The sequence below is a fragment of the Leptonychotes weddellii genome, chromosome 11 (assembly GCF_054177405.1).
Source record: "Leptonychotes weddellii isolate Sample4059 chromosome 11, ASM5417740v2, whole genome shotgun sequence".
NCBI classification, from domain to species: Eukaryota; Metazoa; Chordata; class Mammalia; order Carnivora; family Phocidae; genus Leptonychotes; species Leptonychotes weddellii.
Genome location: NC_138379.1, coordinates 73,959,697 through 73,983,408, shown reverse-complemented (window position 1 = coordinate 73,983,408; position 23,712 = coordinate 73,959,697). Strand labels below are relative to the sequence as shown.

General features: G+C 42.4%; 1 protein-coding gene across 5 annotated transcripts in view; it reads right to left on the bottom strand.

The window, feature by feature from the left end:
• LOC115937844 (uncharacterized) overlaps nucleotides 1-23,712 on the bottom strand; it is a 71,279-nt gene that overhangs the window by 24,267 nt on the left and 23,300 nt on the right. The gene's annotated exons all lie outside the window — the stretch shown is intronic.

Here is a 23,712-nt window from a genome sequence, read left to right as displayed (position 1 = left end):
TGTGCTAGTATTTTCCAGTCAAAAGAACTGACACACAAAGAAATGGAGTTTCTGTCCAGGGACACCCAGGAACTTCGTGTCACAAAGAGGCTCTGGACCCAAGGCCCTCTGGCTCCAGAACCCCTGCTCTCACCATTATGCAAAGCTGCCTCTTGCAACTTTTAGAGAAACTTCCAATTCAACAAACACTTGCCATCAACGACTCCAGACCTGGCGGGAGACTGAGGAGCAAACCACGATGCCTATAAGGAATTGACAGGAACATCTCATGTCCAGCAGGGTCAGGGCTACACAAAAATATTCATCAGTGAACCTCCTCGAACACTGGAGAGAGCCTGTGGAGCAATATACTAGCACATTTTAGATTTTATTTATTTATTGGAGAGAGACGGAGCCCAAGCAAGAGGTGCAGCAGAGGGAGATGGAGAAGCTGGCTCCCCACTGAGCAGGGAGCCTGACCCCGGGACTCGAACCCAGGACCCTGAGATCATGACCTGAGCCCAAGGCAGATGCTTAACCGACTGAGCCACCCAGGCGCCCCAAGCTACAGTCTTTATAATACTGAGAGTCAGAAAAATACCAAAGATGTCTGAATTTAGTTATTATTTCAAAGGCTTGATTGATATAATGGAACAACAATGTTTGGCTGAGGATAAAGACAAATATAAATAATAAGTTGTTCTATATATTTACTCCATAAACTTTATTGCTCATGTCTACATTTTGGTCAAATCATTAACTATATTGTTATAATCAGAATTTTCAAATAATTTATGTCCTATCGACAGTGCTAACTTAAAAAGAAAAGGTAATTGTACTTAGGGCTCCTGGGTGGCTCAGTGGCTTAAGCATCTGACTCGATCTCAGTTCAGGTCTTGATCTCAGGGTCATGGGTTCAAGTCCCACTTTGGGCTCCATGCTGGGCATGGAGCCTACTTATATAGAAAAAAGGTAATCGTACTCAAAGTGTAAACATTTTGAATGTATCCTATCAAAACCCTAAATTAAAGTGAATGCTAAAAGGAGAAAATCAATGATTTTTTTTTTCCCCCAGTGTCCTTTATCTGGCATATACTTCCTTATCATCACATCAGTCAAAACACCAACTATTGGGGCACCTGGGTGGTTCAGTCATTAAGCGTCTGCCTTTGGCTCAGGCCCTCATCGGGCTCCCTGCTCCGCCGCGGGAAGCCTGCTTCTCCCTGTCCCACTCCCCCTGCTTTTGTTCCCTCTCTCGCTGTGTCTCTCTCTGTCGAATGGATAAATAAAATCTTTAAAAAAAAAAAACTATTTCTCTTGCCAAAACTGCCTTTTCCCCTACCTCTCTCCAAATTCTGATAGGAGATATTTGAAACATTTTCCTTCTCCTTACTCCTCTTTACTCCAAAAGTGATCTTTTTATGACATTATTCCTTCCCCATTTTACCAGTTCATTTTGTTAAAAATATTAGTTTCAGGACGTTGTTAGAATGTCCCTTACAGTCCGTATGATCTACACTTTCTTGTCTGAATCGTTATTTAGTGTTTACTATACATGTCCAAACAGATGACTATTAATCCATTTGGGTTCTGCTCAGATTTGTTAGTTGTTGGGTTATTTGACCATCTCCTAAGGTCCACTGGTGCAGGTAAGAAGTCAAATGAGAGTCTGATCACTTCTCACTTACGTGTCATGTGTTCTTTTCATCTGGAAATTCGATACAGTTTCTCTTTTACTTTGAAGCTCTGTAATTATATAAGAATGTACCTACCAGCACCTAATATTTATTGAGCATTTACTATATGCTGGGCACTGATCTAAACAACTTTCATGTATTAACTCATTTAATGCTTGCAACAACATTTTGAAGTAAATATTATTATTATTTCCATTTTACAGACGGGAAAACTGAGGCCTGGTGATGAAGTTGGTGGCCTAAATTCAAACAGCACATAAGTGATGGAGCCAGACTTCAAAGGCAAATGGTCTGGCTCCAGAAACTGTGCTGTTCATTGCTCACCCCATGTGTACCTTTTAAAAAAAAATTAAATTGGGGACACCTGGGTGGCTCAGTCAGTTAAGTGTCCAACTCTTGGTTTCGGCTCAGGTCATGATCTCAGGGTCATGGGATCGAGCCCCGCATCTGGCTCCATGCTCAGCGGGGAGTCTGCTTGAGGTTCTCTCTCTCCCTCTCCCTCTGCCCCTCCCCCCTTCTCTCTCTCTCTCTCTTCCTCTCTCAAAAATAAACAAATAAATCTTTTAAAAAATTAACTTGAGTGGATCTGGGTGTCTCCTTTGATTTTGCAGATTGAGGTCTTCTTTCAACTCAGGAATATATCCTTCCATACTAGAGCTTTTTAAAATACTGACTCTCTCTTATGTGTCCTTTTTCTTTCTAGAGTTTATGTATCACTTCCTTCAGGAATTCTTCCTTCATCTACTGAGATTAGTTAAATAGTCTCCTCCTTTGCTCTCTCATAGTACCATGCACTTACCTCAAATTCAGGTCTCAACACATATCATTTCCTGGCTACTTGTCTCTACCCACCAATGAACTGCAGGCTGCTTAAGGGCAGAGAATGTGTCATGTTCATTGTTGTATCCCCAATACCCATTTCAGTGCCCGATACATGGTAGGTTCTCAGGAAATACTGGCTACTATTAAATGAATGAAATCGGCTCTGACTTCCAAATACAGTAGGCGTTGCTGGCAAATATTCCAGCAAGACTTCCAGGCAACTCCCTTCTGTTGATCCATAGGTACTTCTATCAGGGAGCTAGCTAAGTCTATGCAATGTCTGGGGGGTACCCATAGGTCTTGTTGGGGGACACCTAAGGGTCTCAATCTGCTAGCACCCTCTCATCTAAGCTCTTCCCATGCAATTAGATTCTACAGCACTCATTCCTTTCTTTCTTTCTTTCTTTCTTTCTTTCTTTCTTTCTTTCTTTCTTTCTACTTTCAGAGGTAGAGTTTAGTGATTCATCAGTTGCATATAACACCCAGTGCTCATGACATCAAGGGCCCTCTTTAATGCCCATCCCCCAGCTTTCCCACCCCCCACCCACCTCCCCTCCAGTATCCTTCAGTTTGTTTCCTAGAGTTAAAAGTCTCTTATGGTTTGTCTCCCTCTCTGATTTCATCTTATTTTATTTTTCTGTCCCTTCCCCTGTGTTCATCTGCTTTGTTTCTTAAACTCCACATATGAATGAAATCATACAGTATTTGTCTTTCTCTGACTTATTTTGCTTCACATAATACCCTCTAGTTCCATCCACGTCATTGCAAATGGTAAGATTTCATTCTTTTTGATGGCTGAGTAATATTCCTTTGTGTATATATATATATATATATATATATATATATATATATATATATACACAGCATCTTCTTTATCCATTCATCTGTCTATGGACATCTGGGCTCTTTCCATATTTTGGCTATTGTGGACATCACTGCTATAAACATTGGGCTGTAGCACTCATTTCTAAGCATACTATAAACACCCTATTAGAAGGAATGGAACAGTTTTAGGAGACGGATGAAATCTCAGGACCCCCAGAGAGTGGAGATCTTCGAAGTCTAAGAGGCGCGAGAGAGTCTGGAATTGTAAGTCCTTCAGAGTGCAGTAAAAAGAATAGTTGATCCCATGCTGAGGGGCATAGTCCACAAGCCACCTGCTGCATATCATCAGGCTGGCTCTCACCTTGTCCTCACCTTTGCCCAAAGCTTTCATCTTCCTTGATTAAGATTTATTTCTACCGTACCACCACTCAAATTGTAAAAGAAAAGTACAAAATGGCATCTGGCCTCAAGACCTTCATTGAAAACTCTGCGAGCCTCCCATTTACCATTCTTATTAAGATAGAAAAAGACAAAAATTCATGATACCTACATTTAAGACTACTGATAAATCCAAGAAGACCCACCAGCTACAGACCCTATAGAACTTGGCTGCTAAAAAGCAGCCGATCAGGTGGGGAACAAGGCAGATCTGCTCATTGCTCTGCTTCGCTTCAGGCCACAGGATCAGCAACAGTCGGGAAGCCAACGAGCTGTCCCTCTGTCGTGAGGGCACTTCCGTCCCCAACTGTGCCACTTCCCCAGCCCTCTCTCACTCTCAGATCAGGACTTGCTTCCACAGCTACTTCGAGGCTGCAAATCCGAGAAAAGAAACTGGACAGAAGCTGGGTGCGGGGACTAGCAGCAGCCCATTGTCTCCTGCGAGGCCTGAGCATCAGAACAAAAGCCAGAGAAGCCCAGTGGCGGAACGTAGAGCAACAGAAGCAGGGGGAGTCCCCAGGGCTGCAAATGCTGGAGCTTCAAGATGTTCATGCAGCCTCTGTGTTCAGCTTGACAGAGCAGGCAGTAACTGAGCAAGCTGGCTGAAAAGCTAGCAGACTCTGAGTCTATATCAGCTGGACATATGTACCTGTTGAAATAAACAGGGAATTGAACATGTGCCTAAGGACACAGAGGGCATATACAGGTAATCTACATACTGAATATTTGCAAACATTTTGTTTGGTTAGCCATGGGTCTTTTCTTTTTTTTTTTAAAGATTTTATTTATTAATTTGAGAGAGATAAAGAGAGAGAGAGCACAAGCAGGGGGAAGGGCAGAGAGAGAGGGAGAAGCAGGCTCCCCACTAAGCAGGGAGCCCGACACGGAGCTCAATCCCAGGACCTGAGATCATGACCTGAGCCGAAGGCAGATGCTTAACCGACTGAACCACCCAGGCACCCTTGGTTAGCCATGGGTCTTATGGGGAAAAAAGGTTACAGAGCATGAAAAAAGGTACATCATCTTAACGGCTTTGGAAAATAGCAGACTTCTAAAATGGCAGCTTCGATAGATTGCCAGAAGATATGGTCTCTTTGACATAGTAACAGAATGCCGAAGGAGAGACAGGATATGATTTTAAAAAGAATACAAAAGAGGGGCACCTGGGTGGCTCATTTGGTTAAGCATCTGCCTTCGGCTCAGGTCATGATTCCGAAGTTCCGGGATTGAGCCCCACATCAGGCTCCCTGCTCAGCTGGGAGTCTGCTTCTCCCTCTGCCCCTCACCCTGCTCATGCTCTCTCTCTCTCTCACTCTCTCTGTCTCTCTCTAATAAATAAATAAAATTATTTTAAAAAGAATACAAAAGATAAAAAGGAGATGAGTCAGAATATGGAAGATTACAAACTAATGAAAAATATAGTCGCAGAATTACATTGAAAGCAAGAAAAAGGAGAATGGAAATTGCAGAAAAAAACACCATTGGTAACTGGGGAATAGACTTGAAAAGTTCTTCCAGACTACAAAGGAAAACAGTCAAATGAAAACAGAGAAAAAATAAGAAACACAGAGGACAAAGAGTGAAGTTTGTGTCCAAGGCTGACAGTGACCCCAAGGAATAAACCAAAACTGCTCAAGCCAGAGTAATAATCGGAATCATAACTAAAGAACACTTTTTTGAGGAGGAAAAAAATGTCCTTGAAACCAAAAGTGTTCACCATGTCCCAAGCTAAATCAACAACAAAGAGGCATGTTCTGGAAATTATAAACAAGATAACAGGAAAAAAACCCTGCAAGTATACAGGTAGAAAATCAACTTACCTATGGTGGAACAGTAAATAATATTGTCAGAGTATTTATGGAGAATATTGAAATACAAGAATTCCATGCTCAGTGCTGTTGTCTTTCACTTGTGAAGGAAATGAGAAAATATTTTCAGGTATTAAAGAGTTCAGAAAATATCATGCTATATACCTTTTTTGAACACACATACCAAATGAGGGAGGAATTTCAAAACTCAGGAGTGGGGATGTCTTTTAAATGAATTACATCTAGAATTAAATCTAAACAATTGCCCTAAACCAGGATTACAAAATTAAATGCAAATGTCAGAAGTGGTTTTTTAAAAGGAAAATGCAGTGTAAAAAATAATTCTTTTGCAACCATCCTCTGGATTAAAAACTCAGGAAAAGGAAAAAAGTGTATGGAAAATGCTTAGTTGCATTATTTTCTATAGGAAATGCTTCAAGAAGCAACTTTATTCTTGACTTCGTATAATTTAAAAAAATGCGGATTAAAATATTTTTATAAATGTCAAGGTAACCGAAGGATGGTGCAGTTAAAAGCATAACGCATTCCACTGCTTCTATATGTTTCTTTCCCCTGCAGCTCAGGATTACAAAAACAACTGTGCTTTCTCTTCCCTCCCACCTAGACGCCTCCTATCAACAATTAAGCACCTTCAAGTCTATGCAATCCTTAAAATATATTTGTTTATAATTTCAACCCCACATCTCCTTCTAACCTGGAGATTGTCAGTTTGGGTTGCATATTAGAGTCACCTGAGAGATTTTAAACTGTCCCGGTGCTTGGGTCCAACTCCCAGAGATTCTGATTTAGTTGGTCTGGAGAATGGCCTTGGCATTGGGATTTTTAAAAGAATTTCACATGATTCTAGCATATAGACAAGGTTGAGAACCACATGAGCCCTCTCTCCCTGCCGCCCCCAGCAAAATTCCTAGAAGTTTTTCATAAAACCTGCTTCCATTCCTTTTTCTCCTAACCTTTCCTCAAACCACAACCAGGCTTCTGTCCTCATCACATCTCTGAAATAGGTCTTGTGAGAGTCACTAAAAGCCCAAATGCCACAAAATCCAACAGTATGTTTCAGTACTCATCTCTGCAGATCTCTCTGCAGCTTTACTTTTTTTTAAAGATTTTATTATTTATTTATTTGACAGAGAGAGAGAGAGCGAGAGCAGGAACACAGCAGGGGGAGTGGGAGAGGGAGAAGCAGGCTTCCTGGTGAGCAGGGAGCCTGATGTGGGGCTCGATCCCAGGACCCTGGGATCATGACCTGAGCCGAAGACAGATGCTTAACGACTGAGCCACCCAGGTGCCCCTCTCTGCAGCTTTAGATGTTTATTATGACCCCACGTTTCTTGACACACTCTCTTCCTTTAGATGCCGAGACTCTGCACTGTTCAGCTTGTTCTTGGATTTCTCTGCTGCTTCTTGGAGATTTATCCTCCCCACCCAGCCATCAAAAGTTGATGCTCCTGAGCAACCAAATGTCCATTGAGAGATGAGTGGACAAAGCACACATGGGCACGCAAATACAGACACACATACACACACAAAGGAGTATTACTCAGCCATAAAAAAAAAGCATGAGATCTTGCCATTTGTGACAATATGGATGGACCTAGAGGGTATTATGCTAAGTAAACTAAGTCAGACAGAGAAAAACAAATGCCAAAAGAGTCCACTTACATGTGGAATAAAAAAAAAAGCCAAACGAACAAAAACCAAAACAGAAACAGACTCATAAATACAGAGAACAAATTGGTGGTTGCCACAGGGGGAGAAGCAGCTGATGGGTGAAATAGATGGAGATTAAGAGATACAAACTCCCAGTTATAAAATCAGTAAGTTGCCGGGATGAACAGTAATACAGTCAGTAACATTGTAATAACTTTGTATGGTGACAGATGGCAACTACGCTTATCATGGTGATAATTTTGCAATGTGTATAAAGGTTGAGTCACTATGTTGTACACCTGAAACTAATATAAACTAATATAATATTGTATGTCAACTATACTTCAGTTAAAAAAAAAAGTTGGTGCGCCTGAAGACCTACCCTGGACCATTTTGTGACTAGCAATCTCATTTATATCCTCCTTCATGAAGGACAATCTCCTCCATGCCCATGACCGCAATTTCCATCTTGTCTTTGATGATTTCCAAAGTGTTTCTCCAGCCTAGACCTTTCCTGTGAGCTGCAGGCCACACTGTCCATGCCACGTGATGGCCCCATTGCCTCAGGCTCTCCTGGCCAACACTATACTCAGACCCTCTCTGTCAGTGCGCCCCTCCCTCCATTCCCATGAACCCAGAAACAAGGTGTCTTTTCCACGCACCACATCCACCTGTCACTAGGCCCCCTCCTTAGGGATCAACATCTCCTACCCACAGCTTCTCTTCACCTTCTCCACCACCCACCCAAACCAGCAGCCACATCTCTCTAGATGGTGGTGGAGCTTGCCACCCGGTATCCTCCCACCTGCCCTGCCATTAAGTGAGCTTCGCTAGCCCCAGATCAATGCTATCAGCTCCCCACCAAAAGTCTTTGATGACTCCCATTTGTCTCAATTAGTATTAAACAGAAAAAAAAATTATTATTATTATTATTTTTAAAAGATTTTACTTACCTATTTGAGAGAGAGAGCGAGAGCGAGCCAAAGAGAGCACGAGTGGGTGGGGGGAAGAGCAGAGGGAGAGGGACAAGTAGACTCTTCCCTGAGCAGGGACCCTGATGTGGGGCTCGATCCCAGGACTCCGGGATCATGACCAGAGCTGAAGGCAGATGCTGTACCGACTGAGCCACCCAAGACCCCAAGAAAAAAAATTTTTAGAGAAAAAAGAAGGTCATTCCTGGTCTGGTCCTTGCCCTCCTATCAACTTTTTTCCCACTCTCCCTCTCCACCTCACCTCCCCTCAGCAGCCTCACCCCCACTTTCCCTTCTTAGCCTCATCTCAGTCTTCTCTCTCAGCCTCTTGCCCCTCTTCTCCCTTCCACGTATCTCAACCATGGTGACCTTCCAGTTCCTCAAATGTGCATACTTATCTTCTGACCCATGGCCTTTACCCATTCCTTTTCCTCTGGGGAGGAGTCTCCCCTACCCCATCCCCTCCTTCACTCCAGCTTTCTTTGCATAATCCACTCAAACATGATTTCTGCATGGAACACTTCCCTTCACTTTACACCTCTCCTTCCTGCCTGTGCACAGGTCTACCTGTATTCTACAGCATTCTAGCATCCAGCACATTTCCTCTCCTTTAACATAAGCCTCACTGTGTAATAATGCATTTATCTTTGTGGTTTCTGACAGGTGCCTGCCGCCCCCGCCCCCAGACTGTAAGCCCCATGAGGGCAGGGACTGGTGTTGGATTTGATGCATCAGCCCCACAACTTATCCCTGGCATGTAGTAAGTGCCCAATAAATGATTGTTTAATGAAAACCAAATCTATCTTATATAACACAAGTGATAAAAAGTGAAATTACAAGACATTACAAAGGAATACATAAAATGTACACCTAGGGGCGCCTGGGTGGCTCAGTTGGTTAAGCGACTGCCTTCGGCTCAGGTCATGATCCTGGAGTCCCGGGATCGAGTCCCGCATCGGGCTCCCTGCTCAGCGGGGCGTCTGCTTCTCCCTCTGACCCTCTCCCATCTCAAGCTCTCTCTCTCTCTCTCATTCTCTCTCTCAAATAAATAAATAAATAAATAAATAAAATGTACACCTAAATACTAAGTTCCATCCAATAGCTTTGAAAAAAATATACAAATGGTTGAAACATGTTGCCATTTAAAAATTTTTTCATAATGATTACATAGGGCCATGTAAATTTTCATATCATATAATGTTCAGGAAAAAAAATCAAGAGATAAGGCTTTTTTTGTATAATCTTAATTTCTAATTTGTCCTCAATAAAAACTGAAAAGGATTCCCCAAAATGTTAATAGCAATTATTCTGGGTTGTAGAATTATGGATTTTTTTTTCTTTTTAATATTTTTCAGAATTTTCTAAATTGTTTGTAAGAAAAATATACTAATCAGCGAAAGTTGTATCAGCCAATTATGCTTTCTGTTATAGGTGACAGAAAATTCAATTCAAAGTGGCTTAGAAATGACAGAATTTATGGGTAACATAACTGAGAATGTTTGGTTATGGTTTAATCAGGACCCTGGCTTCATTTCCTGCAAATACTTTGTGTTTGGTCTATTTCTGTGTTTAGCTTCATCCCTAGATTGACTTCCCTCATAATGGCAAAATGGCTGCAGTGGCTCCAGGTTTTCCATCTTTATAGCCTTTCTGTCTTTATAGCTTTATAGAAGGAAAAAAACCCATCTGTGTGCCACTCAGATTGGACCCGTTTAGGACATGGACTTATTTCTGAACCAGCCACTGTGGCTTAAGGATGCTGCTAGTCCATTTCTCAATAGCTAGAGTTGGAGCTGTAGTCAGATGCCCTAGAACCATATGGACTACCAAACACAAATTCAGGGCCATTGGAAATGGCCAAGGAGGGAATGGATGCTTGATGGACATGTCTGCTGTAAACATTTAAAAATAAAACACTTGCTTACCTAATTTAAAAGATTAAAAGGCACTACAGGGCAGCGAAAAGGGCACTGGGACAAGACAAGGATATTCCCTTCTTACCACTCCTTTGCAACATCATACTGGATACAATACTAATGCAATAAGAAAGGAAAAGGTATACAGATTGGGAAGCAAGACATAAAACTATCTTTGTTCCCAGATGACATGATTGTCTCTGTAGAACATCCAAAAGAATCAAGGGAAAAACTCCTGGAACTAATAAAAGATTAAAGCAAGATTGCACGATATAAGGTTAATATACAAAAGTCAATTGCTTTCCTATATACCAACAACAAACAAGTTGGATTTAAATTAGAAACACAAATCATTTACATTCGTGCCCAACAAACTAAAATACTTAGGTATAAATCTGATATATATATAGATAGATATATAGATATATACACATATATAAAATCTATATGGGGAAAACTATAAAACTTTGATGAATAAAGCCAAAGAACAAAATAAATGGAGAAATATCCATGGATAGGAAGACTCAATATTGCCAAGGTGTCAACTCTTCCCAACTTGATCTCTAGATTCAGTGCAATCCCAATCAAAATCCCTGCAGGTTATTTTGTGGAGATCAACAAATTGATTCTAAGGTTTCTATGGAGAAGCAAAAGACCCAGAATAGCCAACATAATGTGGAAGAAGAAGAACAAAGTTGGAGGACTGACATTACTCAACTTCAAGACTTACTATAAAGTTACAGTAATCAGGGGCACCTGGGTGGCTCAGTCCGTCAAGCGTCTGCCTTGGGCTCAGGTCATGATCCCAGAGTCCTGGGATCAAGCCCTGCTTGCACTGGCCTCCCTGCTCAGCGGGGAGCCTGCTTCTCCCTCTCCCTTTCCCCCTGCTCATGCTCTCTCTCACTATCTCTCTCTGTCTCTCTCAAATAAATAAATAAAATCTTTTTAAAAAAGCTACAGTAATCAAAACAGTGTGGTACTGGCAAAAGAATAGACAAATTATCAATGGGACAGAATAGAGAGCCCAAAAATAGACCCACATAAGTACAGTGAGCTAAACTTTGACAAAGGCACAAAGGGAATACAATGGAGCAAAAATAGTCTCTTCAATAATGGTGCTAGAACAAGTGGACGTCCACAGGCAAAACAGTGAATCTAGACACAGACTTTGCACCCTTCACAAAAATTAACTCAAAATGGATCATAGACTTAAATGCAAAACTATAAGCTTCTAGAGGATAAGACAGGAGAAAACCTAAATGATCTTGGGTATGGTAATGCTTTTTTAGATACATCACAAGGGCACAATGCATAAAAGAGATCATTGATAACCTGGGCTTAATTAAAATTAAAACCTGCTGCTCTGTGAAAGTATCAAGAGAATGAGAAGACAAGCTCCAGATAGGGAGAAAACATTGGCAAAAGACACATCTGATAAAGGACCGTTACCTAATACATACAAATAACTCCTAAAACTCAACAATGAGGGGTGCCTGGGTGGCTCAGTCAGTTAAACGTCTGCCTTAGGCTCAGGTCATGATCCCAGGGTCCTGGGATCGAGCCCCATATTGGGCTCCCTGCTCAGTGGGGAGTCTGCTTCTCCCTCTGTGCTTCCCCCCACACTCATGCTCTCTCTCATGTGCTCTCTCTGTCTGAAATAAATAAATAAATAATAATAATAAAAATAAAAAATAAAACTCAACAATGAGAAAACAACCTGAATTTTAAAAATAGGTCAAAGACCTTAACAGACATCCCACCAAAGAAGATATACAGATGGCAAGTAAGCATATGGAGGGATGCTCCACTTCATAAGTCATCAGGGAAATGCAAATTAAAAAACAATACAACTACAGACCTGTTGAATGGCCAAAATCCAGAACACTGACAAAACCTAATGCTGGCAAGGATGTGGAGAAATAGGCTCTCTCATTAATTGCTAGTGGGAATGTAAAATGGTACAGAACTTTGAGAGACATTTAGGCAGTTTCTTACAAAACCATATAAACTCTTGGGGCACCTGGGTGGCTCAGTCATTAAGTGTCTGCCTTCGGCTCAGGTCATGATCCCAGAGTCCTGGGATCGAGCCCCGCATCGGGCTCCCTGCTCAGCGGGAAGCCTGCTTCTCCCTCTCCCACTCCCTCTGCTTGTGTTCCTTCTCTCGCTGTGTCTCTCTCTGTCAAATAAATAAATAAAATGTTAAAAAAAAAAAAAAGCTATATATACTCTTACCATGCAGTCTAGCAATTGTGGTATTTACCCCAAGGAGTTGAAAACATACAACCTGCCCAGATGTTTATAGTAGCTTTGTTCATAATAGTGATAACAACCAAGATACCCTCCAGTAGGTGAATGGATGAACTGTGGTACATCCAGACAATGGAATATCATTCAGCCCTAAAAAGAAATGACTGTGAGCCATGAAAAGACATGAAGAAAGCTTAAATGCATATTTCTAAGTGAGAGATGCCAATCTGAGGTCACATACCATGATTCCAACTAGATGACATTCTGAAAAAGGCAAAATTATGGAGACAATAAAAAATCAGTGGTTGCCAGGTGGAGGAGGGGGGAGATGAATTAGGCAGAGCACAGAGGATTTTTAGGACAATGAAAATACTCTATATAATACCATAACATTCGATGTATGTCATTATACATTAGTCTCAACCCAATGAATACACAATACCAAGCATGAACCCTTAGGTAAATTATGGACTCTGAGTAATTATGTGTCAGTGAAGGTTCATCCTTGGTTAAAAAAAAAAAAAGTACCATTCTGGTAAATGATGTCAATAATTGTGGGAGCAGAAGGTATATGGAAATTGTTGTGCCTTCCTCTCAATTTTATTGTAAACCTAAAACTGTTCTTTAAAAAAAAAAAATAAAGTCAGGACACCTGGGTGGCTCAGTTGGTTAAGTGTCTACCTTCAGCTTAGGTCGTGATCCTAGGGTCCTGGGATTAAGCTCCACAACGGGCTCCTTGCTCATCAGGAAGTCTGCTTCTCCCTCTGCCCGCCACTCCCTCTGCTTGGGCACACACACACTCTCTCTCTCTCTCTGACAAATAAATAAAAATCTTAAAAAAAAATAACCAAAAAGATAAAGTCTATTAAACAATGGGAAGAGGGGGAAGGGCTCTGGGACCAAAAATCAGGAGACCTGAGTTCAAATTCTGCTACCACCTTTTATACTCTGTAAGATATTGGACAGTTCTCCAGGTCATTCTGCATGTTTCCTGCTCTGTAAAATATCTACCTAAAAGACCCGTCATAGAAAGGAAGAAGGGTAACATGGAGGCAGATATAGGATGAAGATCTGGTGGCAGGAAGTTAAAGGCTTTCCCAGCTGATGGCTTCCATTTTTTCAGTGAGTGAGATAGGCATCACCTACAGAGCAGGAGATGAAGTGGGAGTAGTTGAGGTACAGGGAGTGCAGAAAAGGTATAAAATCATTGCTGCAAAAGTGGGAGAGGAATGTAATAAGATCATCCTCACAAACTAGTAACTCAGTAAATATCTCTAAATAAAGAATAGTTTTAAAAATTGTAAAGCAGCATTGCATGATGAAAACAAAGATGAGCTAGAAGAATGAATGTGCTATCCAAATATAAAATAATATTATGATTGAAGTTAGTGGCTAATAAAAGAATTCACTTACCAGACATTTGCTTTGGATTTTCTCAAATGCAGATGTTCTATTTCAGTAAGACCACTTTATAGGACAAACTATAAGTATTTTCACATGGATCACCACTATTCCTATACAATTTGGACTCATGGCTGGGTAGCACGGTAATTTAGCTAACTTGAACATCATCAGGACTAAACAATTATTAAATTTAACTCAACCTGGACAAGGTAAGAGAAGCTATTTAAAAAAAAAAAAAAGCAAAGTGGCATTTTCCTGGAGTCGACAAAGGGATGTGTAAGACAATGACATAGCAAGGGAATATGCAATTAGGGATAGCTTATGTTATGTTTATGTTATGTAGGTGTCCTAAGAAAGGGATTCTCTGCCTAAGATGTAGGCAAGATTATTACTAAGTCCTCTTTCCCCCCCCCCCCCGCCACCAGGCAGGGCGGGGCTATATAAGGTGCCATCAGGCTTCCCTTCAAAGGCTCCCAGAGCTTACTCTCTTCAGCTCTCATTTTCATCCCAGTGAAAACTTTGCCTGGCATCCCAGCACCAGGGAATTAACCTTAGTGGGAAAAAATTAAGTTCTTACTTCTTGCCCCAACTCTCAACAAGAATACCGGAGCTGTTTCTTGTGAGCCTGGCAGTCTTGTTTGACAATATAATGAGATCTGGTTAAACAGATGAAAAATGCCTTAACCTGAGTGTTTATCTCAACCCTGCCAAAGCTTTCAGCCCCCCAGGCACTCCCTTCTCTGCAGAGAGGGTCAAGAACCTTTCTTTGCAGCCCATGACTCTGAGCAGGCGTCTTGCTACACCAAGCCACTTTTGCAATAGCAGAAGGCAGGGTTTCTGTCAGTTTGAATTTCCTGAAGTGTACTGGCCTGTGTCACGATCTCAATGGTGTCTGAGGGCAGTCTGTTCTCTCAAATCCCTGGAACAGAATGGGAAGGGAAAGGAGAAAGTGAGCCTTAGAAAGCGGCAGAAAAGCAGGTTGGTAAATGATATTCAACAGTGTTCGGCTAGGGCTGGGCTGCGTGTGCGGGGGCTGGGACCCCACGAATGAATAAACCTAAGAAAGCACCCTCTCAAGGTTCTAGAGAACCAAACACATAGCCTAGGCAGAGTCTGGAATTCAGGTGACTCTTTGATCATTCCTTTAAAGCCAAGTCTACGAAGAACAGAGTGAAAAGGAATTGGGAAATTATCCAATTAATGTAAGTAAATTATGTAACCCATCAGGATAGTTTTAATGAAAATGCAGTTTATTACTTGAGTATTTAGTGTGAGAATTACTCTGACCCATCGGATGATTCCCAACCCATTCACCTCGGGGTTTGTCGTTCTAACCTGATCTTTATCTCCTGCTAATCTCTAGCACAGATCCCTAACACTTACTGCACTGTGCTGTAGTTGAGTGCTTACATGGATTTCCTCCACCTGATGGAGCGCCTTGAAAGCTAGAAGTGTTTTCTCCTGCACATCTTCATTCCTAGAAGGTGCTCTATAAATAGATGGCAGTTGAATTAACCAACTAATTAATGAATAAAATAAGGTCATTTGAGAAAGAACACAAAAAGATATGCCTTGGGGGTAGCACTTTGAGGTCTCTGGGAACCAGATTACCACGCACCTTGGCCCTTACCCGCCATACTCCAAATAAAGGGATATCTTTCAACACAATACAATTGCCCCCAAGTGCTTCAGAAAGAGATCAGCTTCCCCTCCACCTCCTATTCCAGTGCTGGGCAGCATTGACATTCAGCTACCCGTGCTTGCACTATGTAGACTTGATTTTAACGAAGGGTCAAGTGATTTCCAGAAAGTCTCTTGAAGGGATAGAAACATATCAATATAGTTAGATACTCAAAAGTTTCATAGGAGATATTTAAGCAAGTTATCATTACCTGGAATTTATTTTCTTTCAGTGGTTCACTTTATTTTAGGACATATTATACTGTAGTCTGAGCTAGTCTACTGTTTATTTCCATGGAGACTCTAAGCTCCTTGAAGACAAGGAAGGGCCTTGACTTTTTACCTGCCACGTGCTTGGCACACGGTGGTTGCTCAATATTTGCGGAATAAAGAAATTAAAAAGTTTGTTTGGGAATGAGCCCAAAGGGATCTAAGATATAGCCCTAATTTATATTGGGCTTTGCCTCCTTTTGAGGTGGATACTGTTGCTCTCTCTTACTCTTAATGACGCTGACCATCGTAATTTAGACATAGAGGAAAACCGTAGACTTTAGTGCCTTGTGTGAAGCTCTTGTGCATATCTGTTTGGGGGTTTTACTTTCTCTTTTCAGTGTGTGTAAGTGAAATGAACACCAAATAGTCTGGATTGCACAAACTGCCTTCCCCAAATGGTAGTTAGCCCAACACCCAAGGAAGTCAGATCTTAAAAATAAAAGGAAAGCCCAAGGTGGAGAACGTGATGCCATAAAGAGAGAAGGGAGACCAAGCAGTGGAGGAGAACAGGGCTAAAGACAAAGCTGGCAGGAACAAAGAAGATGTTAGAACTGAAATAAAGCGGCATGTTCTCCGGAAAATTAAGATGTCCCTTTTAAAAATGATCTCTCCAGTGATCATCAGAACAGCCTGTGTCCCGAGGGTCGTTAACCTTCTGCCCTCCATCCCTAACCCTGGGGCACTGGGGGTATCTGTCTAAGAGACCGGCTTCCAGAGGGGGTCAGTATCCCCTCTGAAGAGCCCCCAGAGCAAATGACTGAACAGATTAGGACGGATTAGACAGATAACAACTCAGACCCTTTTACAAGCACATTTTTCACTCGACACTCAAATTCCCTTCTGTGCCCCACAATGTCACACAGCCCTATGACTGGATAGTATTACTGAAATATCTTTGCGCCAGCCGAGTGCGTGGAACTGTGCAAAGCCAGATGTTCCTGTAACCCTGTTTAACTGAGTTATTTATATCCATATAATATTTGACATTTCCTGTGTTGTTAAAGAGTTGGGGGCCTTGACGTATTTTTAAGAGAACAGTGCCGACTTTTTATTTTTTTTCTTTGATGCCCAGCACCAGAACTAAGTAATAGAGAAGAAGGGCTGAATTAAACAGATGCTTAGATATCTGAAGTCTACCTTATTTTAATGCCTTTCATCTTAAATGATCTTCATGAACGGCAAGATGCTAGAGTCATCTAGACCGAGAGTATGAATTAAGCTTACCATGCAATAAAAGCACATGCCCATGGGCTTAAAATAAGTCAGCCAATAGACAAAAAATTTTAATAAATACTGAAAATATAACCCACATTTCTAGGACTAAACTTTATGGAGTATTGATACATAAATTATATCATCCCTTTGAACTTGATAGATATGGAAAGGGCTAGTTAAAATATTTTCAGGCTTAGTAAAATATTAGCTGGCAGATTTCTATGGTTAAGTGAAATAATGGAAACTTTATAGAGCCAAAAGTATTTGGTTGGTTCTAAGTGGTAAGAATATACTGTATATGAAATTTGATATCACAAAAAGTAATCATTCTGTTTTCTTTATTTAAGGATCAATTCGCAAACTATTCTCTTTATTTTTAAGATTTCCAAATTTGAAAAAAACTTTCTCCTTTATAGGATGACAAAAGAAGGGGGTCCTGGTTTACAATCAATTTTTGGTATCTCTGGCTGCCCAACACTGAAAGCAAGGATCTTAGAAAAACAGAAGTAAGATGTGAATTATTTATGGTTTTTTTAGTCTTCAGAGTTGCTTCATAAACTTTTTCTTTTTTTTCTTTAAAGATTTATTTATTTATTTGAAAGAGAGAGACAGTTGGGGGGAAGGGCAAAGGGAGAGAAGAGAGAGAATCCCAAGCAGACTCCCAACCAAGCGCAGAGCCCAATGCAGGACTCGATCCCATGACCCCGAGATCATGACTTGACCTGAAATCAAGAGCCTGGCGCTCGACCAACTGAGCCACCTGGGTGCCCCATTTTATAAACTTTTTCAAAACTCCTTATGCTAGTTCTTTTTTCTTAAGATTACTTTCCTTCCCCAAAAGCAGAAGAGGTATGCTCATGTCATTATACAGAGAAATTTCCAGTCTTCCACTGTATGCCTTATTCCTATTCACCCCACTCTATACCCTTCCCACTCTCTGAAGCTGAGGACCCTCCTGGCAAATCAAATCCTTCCCCCCAGTTTAAGAGAACAAGATGTCATGGCCCAGCGGTGCCCATCTGAGCACAGTAAGCCTGCCCACTCCAATCCAGCGGTCAAATCCCTTGCAAATCCGCTAAGCTGTGATAAGTCTCTAGTCTTCAAATAACGGAGATATCCTCTTGGAGCACAGAGGTCAAGAGAGCCCTCGGGACACAGGCTTGCTCCTTTGTACCACCAACTCCCCAGCCTTTTATCACTGATCATATCAGATTCTGCACTAAATCATGTCAAGGTTGCTCCACTGTACCAACTGGGACAGGGGAATAGTATCTGGAAGGCCAGCATGATCTGAACCACCAACAAGGGCTTTATTCTGGATCTGCATCTCCCAGATTTTTCTAGACCCTAGCTAAACCACTGGTCTCTGGCCCCCAAGTCAAGATCTTTCCCTACCTGGTGAACTTTAAAATTTTTCCTCCTACAAATATTCAACCCCCTACTCTTTTCTTTGAAAGACTAGATTTTTGTTTCCCTCTACATTTGTCATTCAAATTTGCTTCTTTCCTATTTACTTCAGAACTTTTTCCCTACTCCCCTAACAATGTCTGTCTAATGTTAGAAATTCTCCCATTAGAAGCCACCCATAGTTCCCTGGGACAATGGTCCCATTGTGTTGGTCTTAGTGTTTGGGAAGAGGTAGAATTTCTGTTCACAATCTTCTTCCATCAGCCTTCAAATACACACATCCAGTATATTCTCATGGCAGCGTTTCCTTTTCTGAAGTATAAATTTATACACCAAATACAAAGACTCAAGTCCAAGAGGTATTTCTTTCAGAAGATCTGGTCCTTTCTTCAAAAATATCAATTGATTCACCTAGTTGGAGCCTGCAGTTTATGAAACAAAGGTCCCATGTTTTGACTTTGGGGTTGGCAAGTTCATTTCACATGAAGACTTTTAGTCACTAGTAACACCAGTCATCCAGCAAAATTGGACTAATGGATGTGGATAAATTAAGACAATCCATCAGCACCACATGGAAGACAAAAAAAATACACTGGGTTTGGTAACACCAAAATTCTCAAATGTGAGAACTGTATGTTTAAGTCTAAAGAATAACATCCACCCCCAAAAAATGGAGATAAAGAATGATGTAGACTCTAGAAGAGTTAGGAGCCATCTCTATAGCGCATCCCAGATTCTAGCTTATGAAAACTGAATGTAACTAAGAAAACATAAACAAATCATCCAGTACAGTGCCCGTCATATAATAAGTGCTCTATAAATTAGAGCTAGAATCATTATGGTCATTATAGTAGGGATAGGTAGAGTCCTGTCTTCAAATAAAGACATGGAGGCACGGAGAGGAAAAAGCTACCTTCTCCCAGGCCAAACCCTCCTCTCCTACTCCTGCCCCTAATCTCTACTCTCAAAGCAAACCCTGCTTATTAAAGTGGCCAGAGCAGCCACCGTTCTATTCCCGATTCCCATCCTCAGCACATAACATTCAGAAATGCTTAGAAAACAAACATCTAGTCACCAGATGTCCCTAACATCTGGCTAAACCCATAAAACTATCCTCTACTACCACTACCTCCTTCCTAAACTCCAAAGTGTAGGGGGGGAAAGAAGCTTATGAAATCTCTGATGTAGTGAAATAAGATCTTGACAGGTTCATCTTTGTGATTTTTTTCTTTCTTTGTTGTATGCCCTGACTCTCTCCTCTGTCATTCAGAGGCATCCACATGGCCATAAGGAAAAGTTTGACTTCTACAGCAAGAGGACTCAAAGAAAAGAAATTCTAATATTCTTTTTCAAGTTCTAACCTCAGCTCTTGCGAATCAAAAGGGAAGGTCATAAGTGTAACTGGAGGTAATGTGTATGCCAGAGCAAAGAAGCAAGAGAAAAGGGGGAGAGGAAGTTGATCATACCCTCCAGCCTAGAGAGACCCGATCATGGTAACCTAGGCTGGCAGTAGAGGAGTGAACATGCTGAGGTCAAGGTTAGAACACATCAGGGGCTGAGACAGTAGAAGTAAACCGGAGGGGATATGTCAGAGAGGAAGGAGTCCACATAGAGACAGGCAGCACGTCAGCTCACCACACTGGGGGCCCCAGTAGACACGAAATGCCTGAAGACCCTCTCGCACTGTTCAAGAGGTATACCAGCTGACCTCAATTCTTTCAGGGGAGAGTCTTCTGGCATCAGTTTCTTGCAAGAAACCTGTGGCGTCTCCAGTAGAAGGACATCCTGGTTAAGCTCCAAGACCCTGCTAAGCCTCAGTGTGGGGGTCAATCTGTGAATATTCCAGGAACCTCATGCGGACCTCTTAGAACAGGATAGGTTGCCTGACTCCTAGCCAACCAAGAATGGTATGGAAAGGAAAGCTCAGCGCCATTCCTTGGGTGGTCTGGACCAAGATCTTTCAACCCCGGTACTACTCTTATTTGGAGCTGGATAATTCCTTTTTTTTTTTTTTTTTTAAGATTTTATTTATTTGACAGAGAGATAGAGAGAGCCAGAGAGCGCAAGCCGGGGCTGGGAATGGCAGAGGGAAAAGGAGAAGCAGGCTCCCCTCTGAGCAGGGAGCCTGACGTGGGGCTTGATCCCAGGACCCTGGGATCATGACCCGAGCTGAAGGCAGCTGCTTAACCGACCGAGGCACCCAGGTGCCCCGGAGCTGGATAATTCTTTGTGGTATGGGCTGTTCTGTGCACTGGGGGGGTACTCAGTAGCGTCCCTGGACTATAGCCACTAAATGCCAACAGCACACCAATACTTCCTAGTTGTGACAACCAAACCATGTCCAGACACCCCCTGCAGGGGTGAGGCATGCAAAACTGTCCCCATGTGAAAACTATTGGTCTGGACAAGAAGGAAACCCTCCCTAATTACTGTGAATCTGTACCTACCTTCAACATTCCAGTCCAAGACATCAGTGATACCCATTTGTAGCTACAATGTGTGACTGGCAAGCCACTATCTCAGATGCAACCCCAATAAGTGCATTTATTTTAATAGTCTCAACATATTTAAAGCACTAACTCCTACTATTAAGAATTATTAGTTATTAATAATTATTAATCGGTAATAATTATTAAATAATTATTAATCCCAACATACCCTTCTTACAAGAACACACACACACGCAAACTTTTAAAGGTCTGGTGTGAACAACTCCAGCACATGGTGCGCCTTGGTGGTTCAGTCGGTTAAGCGTCTGCCTTCGGCTCGGGTCGTGATCTCGGGGTCCTGAAATCGAGCCCCCCCGTTGGGCTCCCTGCTCAGCGGGAAACCTGCTTCTCCCTCTCTCTCTCTCTCTCAAATAAATAAATAAAATCTTTAAAAAAAAACCCAACTCCGTGCAAATGATTTCTGAGTACGGTAAATAAGTTCAGTAGTTAATTATGAAGGGGAGATTTTTATTAGCTAAGGACTTGGGGAGCAATCAAAGGAAGGTAGATAACAATGGCACAAGTGGTCAAACCCCGAAAATGCGAACAAGTCTAATACAGAATTTGGGACTGCTGGTGATGGCTGTAGACCTGACATTGCTTTTGCATAATTAACATTACGCTCAAATATATATTAGCAAGCTCCCCCACTTAGTAGATGTACAATATTGGTAAAGAACGTTAATTTTTCTCATGCTTTTTATTCACCTGCCAAACCAGAACATAATAACATACTTTATAATATTGCAATACAGATTAAGTGAATTAAGTCATAAAAGCAATCGGCACAGGGCCGGACATTTAATAATATCTTAACAGAGTTAGCCGGTATTCTTTGCATCATAACAGAATAATGAACTGAACTGGCAAATGATGCTAATAGCAACATTTTAGACGTTTTGAAGCTCTGAATTGTCTAATTCTCACTCAGCCTGGTGACATAGATACAGTGATCATCACACCCCTTTAACACAGATATCAAGTGCTGGAGCTCGGCCAGACTTGCTCCCGGACACATCACTAGTACATGGTAGCCTAAGACTTTAGGCTAGGTCCTTCGGTTCCTACCTGAGTTCCCTTCCACCAGACAGCTCCACACCATGCTGAGAGTGGAAACCCCTAGGTCAGGATGCTTTCAGCGGACTCAGATGGCTTAAGATTCCTTCAAATAAAGAATTCTATCTGCTCATATAACTGGACATCCAGAGGTTGGGAAGATTCCAAGAACATGCAGTCAGGACTCTGGCTGCATTTCCCTGAGATGCTCTCGAGTTGCCTCCCTCGTGGTATTGACCTTGTTCTCAGGGCAGCTCCCCTTGTGGCCATAAAACGGCCACCAGAAGAAACGAAGGTGGAGAAAGAGAAAGTGGTTAGTGCTTCTCCTAAAAGTGAGAAAGAACATTCCAGATGTTCTTGCCTCAATGCCTCTGCCATCTTTGCCTCAAGCAGAATAAGGCCACATGGCCACTCTTGAACTAAATGTGTTCAAGGAGAATGGCATTGCCCTGATTTATGTTGTTGAGTCATAGCCCAGCCCTGGAGCCGAGGGTGGCTGAGGCATCCCTGAGAAACTGGGCCAGGGTGTGAAGAGGTGCACTGTTTGCTCGGGAAGGAAGGAAGAACAGGTAGGCCGCCATCAAACACGCTGCGGTGTTTAGGACTTACAACTTCCTAACGAGGGCATTGTCCAGTTTCCACTTCCTTTGTGGTGATCATCCAAAAAAGAGTTCTAGATGCATCTAATAAAGCCCTCAACAAGGAAGTGAGATTTAAGGAGGCTTTGAGACAACTGGGGGACTCCTACAGCTCTCCTAGAGGCATTTATATCCAAAACAAAGAGATGCAGCAGGTCTGAATGAAGAGGAGCTCACTGCCTGAAATCCTCAAAAAGATGAAAATCCCATGTAGTTTCCTTCCAAAGCCTCAAACATCCCACCAACAGCTTCACGGTCTTCCCTGACATTTCATTTGCTCCGAGTTAACAAAAAGCAGCTCTACACCCTCGGTTTGCTATTTAACACATTGCCGAGAAGCTGGCTCGTCCTTTTTTTTATGAACAGTTCCTCCTCTGAAACATCATAAATCCTCAGCAGTTCTTCAAGTGTTGGGCTCGCTCTTTGTTTCCAGCTTCTAGCAGCAGCTGATTCACAGATACCGCCTCATACTGGCCTGAGGCCGTCCCCCGGAGGCCCGAGAGCTGGAGAGCTGAGAAGCCCTTGCAGGCCCGCCTGGGGAAGAGGACTACTGGGATATGCTTTCCTCATGGGCTCGGGCCTTTTGCGCAGTGCTGAGGTGAAAGCCACCGCTCAGTGCGCATCTCCAGTGGAAGGTGGAGGTGAGACAGCCTTCTTACAGGTCAAAGAAGAAGAGAGAGCAAGAGGGAAGCACACAATGGGTGGGTGTGCTGCAGCTTCCCTGCTTCCTGAGCCGTACCCAGCTCCCCACCCAGAACCCACACTGCGGTGGGAAGGGATTGCAGCAAGCACAGTGTGAACCTTCCAGGCCCTGCACCATGCCCAGACCATGGCCCCGTGTGCGCCCAGTTCCTCTGCCACACCCACCCTCCCCTTCAGCCCAGTGCGAGATCCCCAGCCCTCACTCACTCCCAGGTGAGTCCTGACAAGTCATACCGCTGAGAGAAAAGAACAGAAGCCGGAGCAGGCTGATCTTCCAGTTCAAGTAAGTCAGCTGCCCCCTAAGTGCTACCCAAACATTCCCAAATGTCCTCCAGGCACGCCCACACTTTCCAGCATGGCCCCGAAACTCAGTCACCCCTTCAAATCTCCATGAGCAGAAAACCCAAAGTTGGGGGGGGGCAGGAGGGGGAGACAGGACGGCCAAAGGACAGAAAGAAAAGCTCCTTGCTTGTG